This window comes from Pinus tabuliformis, chromosome 9, assembly GCF_031772625.1.
Source record: "Pinus tabuliformis cultivar Carrire ecotype Pingquan chromosome 9, CPIR1, whole genome shotgun sequence".
Lineage (NCBI taxonomy): Eukaryota > Viridiplantae > Streptophyta > Pinopsida > Pinales > Pinaceae > Pinus > Pinus tabuliformis.
Window position 1 is genome coordinate 858420577 of NC_142307.1, and position 5766 is coordinate 858426342.

The following is a 5766-nucleotide window of genomic DNA, read 5'->3' on the forward strand; positions in this document are numbered from 1 at the left end:
AATGAGAAAGTCATCAACAATTTTATGGATTTGATAGAAACAAAATCCATGTAAAAAGAAAAGTCAACACAAAAGCCTTGATGTAGAATAATCTACCCAGGGTCGTTCAAAGGGTTAACAGTTAAGCCTACATCTAATACTCTTGAAAAATCAATTACAATCTATGATATATCGCCTTTGAAAGTGACAAAATAAATGTGGACATTTAAACATTTAACAATAACAACATATATGTTAGGGCTAGAATTTGAGGATTAGATGAAAACAATTTAGTAGTAAAATACAAGTCCAAAAAAATTAAATGTTCCATTAAAAATATATTCAAAATGATAAATCAAAATAAAAAATAAAAAATAGTTTTCAAATTCCAAACTAGTTCCTGGTGTACGAAAAAGCTCATTGAAATCATAATCCAAATTATTAATATATTTCTCCTTTCATAGTTTAAAATATTAATATTCTTCTTATGTTTTAGGTAATTTTTTTGTCTTGTTTAAAGTATTAGTTGTAGTTTATTTTAAATTATTAATATTCATTTTATATTTTAGATAATTTTGTTTTATTTAAAATATTAATTATTAATATTAAAATTTATAAAAATATACATATTCTACTTCTTTATCTTTAACCCTACAATTTAAAATATATAGGTATATATATATTCTTAATCATCTACCCTCCTCAAATCACACTCTCACTCTACTTCTTTATCTTTAACCCTACCTCCATCTATATATATATATATATATAATCATCAACCCTCCTCAAACCACCCTCTCAACCATAAAAGCAATGATATATATATATATAAAATCATCAACCCTCAAACCACACTCTCAACCATAAAAGCAGTGATTTAGACCATATTTGTATATATATATATATATAATCATCAACCCTCCTCAAACCACCCTCTCAACCATAAAAGCAATGATATATATATATAAAATCATCAACCCTCCTCAAACCACACTCTCAACCATAAAAGCAGTGATTTAGACCATATCAAATACTCCACAGAAAACCTTACACAAAAGGTTTCAAAGCACATTCCAATTGGTGCATGATATTTGCCAAATTAATTTGGCATTTGTTGATTAAAATGTCACAGTCAATTCCATTTGTCAATTGGTGAGCCAGTTTTTATCTGGTGGTTCCACTGGTTCTTTTGCCTTTGGTCCCAGCAGTTTCCTTGTTTTGTGGTAGGTTGTCTGTATCTGTAATCTTGTGACATACTCTTTTCCCAAAACTCATAAAATTTGAATTTCAGAGCAAAATATAGCTGACTACATAGATATTCACAGGTACCCTCATTGATCAGATTATCACAAATCTGAGAGTTGTTCTGGAAATCTACAAGTATTCTGTTTGAGTTTGTTTTGATCACGCGGATGGAGAATGAACGGGAGCCATCATGGAGTATGGTGGGAAGAAATGGCATGCAGTTTGTCTTGAACGGATCACCATTCTATGTGAATGGCTTTAATGCATACTGGCTGATGGTCCTTGCCGTTGATCCTTCCGCCCGACACAAAATTAGCTCAGTCCTTGAAGAGGCTGCTTCGGTAGGACTTACTGTAGGGCGAACTTGGGCTTTCAATGACGGATGTTGGAGGGCTCTGCAAATATCTCCGGCGTTTATGATGAACAAGTGTTCCAGGTATGAGGAAGAACTAGACCTTTCAGATTTGAGACATATAGGGTAGGTGGTTCACATTTATGAAATCGTATTCTTCTCGTTTTCAGGCTCTGGATTTCGTCATAAGCGAAGCCAAGCGAAATAAAATTCGACTGATATTGAGTTTGGTCAATAACTGGGACGCGTATGGAGGCAAAGCACAGTATGTAACGTGGGGGCGAAATGCTGGTTTGAATCTCCCCTCCAATGATGCATTCTTCTCTGATCCAACCCTCAAAAATTACTTCAAATCCTATATTAAGGTCTATAGCTCGAACCCCAGGAGGGAGTAAGTTATTCGAATAATAAATATACCTTTTTCTTTCACTATCAATTTAATTAGAACTGGTTAGAAATTTCAAGCTACAAATTTGATTAGAATTGTGGAAGTTTTAAATATCAACAGAAATTTACAGTAATCCAAGATTCATACGTAATGTAACAATGGCCTTTTGAGTTTTGCCCAATACTATATCAATCCACAATAATCCAAGATTCATACATAATGTAACAATGGCCTTTTGAGTTTTGCCCAATACTATATCAATCCAGATTAGTTTTTCCCAATGCTGTATCAATTCAGATCATCAAATATTCATTTAAAACTACGGATTATCTAACTTTTTATATTACCAAATTCTGACCATTTAAAAACATTGTTACAGAATTACATCACTTCCAGACCTGTTAATTTATTTTTGAATCCAGAGAAGCAATAACTTTTCACTTTGTATAAACTCTTTTTTATTTGAATTTTATACTTCGACTGGATCTATCTCAATTCGTCAAAGGAATATGGATTTATTTCTTGTATATATTCCATGGCTTTAACACTACTACTATGTTCTTTTGTCAATTAAATTATTGCAACAACCTATGGCAAAATGAGATAGGAAACTCTGTTACAGGGTACAAGTACGGAGCTTAAATCAATAAATGACAGTTGAAACATGTGGCAGCAAAAAATAAATACATCCACACTATCCAGTACCGGTCTTCTTTTATATCTTTGTGCTTAGCATTAGTTTACACAAAATGCAAGATTAGACTATCTCTTGTGCCCTAATGCCAGCAGCAAGGATCTTACATCCTTTGTTCTAATATATGTTCTGTCTTCTCCTATTGTGAGAACAAACTTCTTCTAACTTGTGTTGCATTGTATTGACTGTAGCATCCTTTCCCCATTTGCAAGCTATCTGTGCATCTTTGAACTCTCCTACCAAAGCAAGATTGGTTTCTTGCTAAGTGCTAGTTTGTTGGCTTCATGACCAGTTAGGGTGAGGGCTACTGCTCTTCATTGTTGTTCAGCCAATAGGTTAAATCTAACCCTAATTTCTTGCTAAGTGCCAGTTTGTTGGTTCCATGATCAGTTAGGGCTAGGCCTCTTCATTGTTGTTCAGCCAATAGGTTAAACCTAACCCTTTTTAGCTATTTTTGCTTTGGTTACTGGGTTTGTCTATCTGGTTTAAATATCTATGTGGCTCTGGTGTATACAGGGTAATTTTAACTTCAAACGTTTTAAACATTGGGAAGTTTATGTCTAATTTTTTATTTTTATTTTTTATTGTACAGTGAATCTATGTGGAAGTTTAGTCCTGAATAACACCTGTTCCACCTCGACTGTAAAGTGTTTCACAATCCCACTACTAAGCGCTGCCATGAATGACATACATTTCAACAGGTTATATTGAACAGGGTGAACACGTTGACAAATGTGGCTTACAAGAACGATCCAACTATATTTGCTTGGGAGCTCATCAACGAACCCCGGTGTGAATCCGATCCAACGGGAGACACATTGCATGTAAGTGACTATGACCTCTGCAACTAGACACATGGATGTTCTTGATTGCAGATAATAATGTGTAAAGAAGAGTATGATCAATGTACATACATATATGGTGATGTGATCAGGTGTGGACGGAAGAAATGGCTGCATATGTGAAATTGACTGATCCCAAGCATCTAGTGGGCATAGGGATGGAAGGATTTTATGGGCCTTCTAGCCCTGATAGAATAGAGTCCAATCCCTATACTTGTGCGCATCAGGAAGGAACCGATTTCATCCACCACCACCAAGCTGCTGGCATCGACTTTGCTTCTATACACATCTATCCGAGCAACTGGTAAATCTGTTAAAACAAATTGCAGTGTAACTTCTATCTCATCTATCTCAACCCCAATCAAGGGATAAAACAAATTGCAGTGTAACTTCTTTTTAATCAATGGATAAAACTTCTTTTCATGTTTTCAATCAAATCTTTTTGGAAGAAACTGTGTTGGGCGTGGGAAATGTGACAATGTCTGAAGTTTCAAGGGATGCTCTACCTACAAAAATAGCGTTGTTTGTCCTTGATGGTGACTGGAGTGTCTAGTTTTCAACAGGCAACACAGTTTCTTCTAGAAGCATTTTATCCACAACATCAGTTCAAACTGTGGAAACCTTCATTCCCAAACTTCTTTTCATTTAAAAGATTCAAGGTTAAGATATATTTGCTCTTTGGTTTCCCACACAAACATAATTTCTTCTAAAAACATTTGATCGGCAACATGAGTTCAAACTGTGAAAACATTTTCATATAAAGATGAAAAGATTCAAGGTATATTTACTCTTTTGAGATTATGCACATTCATTCTTTTCCATCATAGTTCAATGATGATATTACACAACGTGACATACCCATCTTTCACTGAAATGAAACATCTTCGATTGTTTATCTTGGTGCAATACTCAAGCTTTTTACAGGGTTTCATATAGTGAATGATAAGGTTATGAGCCTGCCCTTAACAAAATTAACACCAAGGTATCTTTCTGCACAGGATTTCCGAGAACAGTAGTCGAGACTGTCATTTCTCGTTTGTGAAAAACTGGACGCGGGTTCACATCGAAGACTGTGAGAAGACACTGAAAATGCCTCTGTTATTCTCTGAATTTGGAATCCCTAAAAGAGATGGAGGATACAGGGAGAGTTTCATGGAGGTTGTGTATGAGAGTGTGCTAAGGTCTTCAAGAATGGGTGGAGCAGCAGGAGGGAGCCTGGTATGGCAGCTATTGTCTCCAGAGGACAAAGATCATATGGGAGATGGGTTTGAGATCGTGCTGTCGCAGGACCAGTCAACTGCAAAAATTATTTCGGAGCAGTCAGCCAATTTGGGTGCCATCAATAGCATCATAGGATGCCAAGATTTAGATGATATGCATCTCAACTCAGGACTTATGTGATGTCTTAACTATCAGTGCAAATGGGAATAAACATTACTGTTCAGAGCACTCTAGGTTAGATTATTTATTTATTTATTGTTTGACAGTTCGTGCCATACTATTTTGCTTTGCAGATCTATTTTATACATTGTATAAGATATCACAGGGTTCAAGATGCTGTGACTGCTGCCATTGCTGTGGTAGCCACAGGGAGAGTTCAGTCATTGCAGTCACTTTCTTGGGTCAGTGCTCTATTTCTATGTATATATAAAGAGAGATTAACATTCATTTGTAAATTATTTCATTCAAGTGAATTTAAATATCATATGGCATTTAGATTTCGTTTATGTGATACTTTGTTTTGTTTGTGTGGTTGATGGGTAAAGAAAATATTCTGTGGACATTGTTATTGTGATTTATATCAAAAGTTGTTATAAACTTGTTAGATTGATGATTGGACTAGATTTTTTAAAGAGTTCATCATAAATCTTTTGTCTTTTTATGTTTTCAATATGGTGCGGAGGTATTAGCATTTTCTTTTACTTTATGTTTTTGCTTAAACTATAAATTTTATTTAAATGAAATTCTGTAATTGCACACGGATTTATTTTTAGGTTTTTTCAAAGTTTTCCTTTTGCAAATACTTATTTATTTTTGATTTATTTTTGGATTTTTAAGTAGTGTTGGTGTAGATGATGCTTTTCTAATGACAAGCACACCTTTCCTCTTTTCTTTAATTGATTTTCTTTTAATGTTTATGGATAGTATTTGTATCATGATTTATTTTTGAGTTCATAAAGTGAACTTTTCCTTTTTTTCTTTAATTGAACTTTTTTCAATGTTTCTAGATAGTATTGGTATCATGATTTATTTTTGAGTTCATAAA

The 5766-nt window shown here is 34.3% G+C and overlaps 1 pseudogene across 1 annotated transcript; it reads left to right on the forward strand.

Annotated features, from left to right (window-relative positions):
* Positions 1-1337: 1337 nt before the first annotated feature.
* On the forward strand, positions 1338-5227 carry LOC149151494 (mannan endo-1,4-beta-mannosidase 6-like; annotated as a pseudogene). Its single transcript, XR_016262840.1, has 5 exons — positions 1338-1660; positions 1747-1941; positions 3360-3482; positions 3593-3804; positions 4499-5227. The product of XR_016262840.1 is annotated as a mannan endo-1,4-beta-mannosidase 6-like (transcript).
* The last annotated feature ends 539 nt before the right edge of the window (positions 5228-5766 follow it).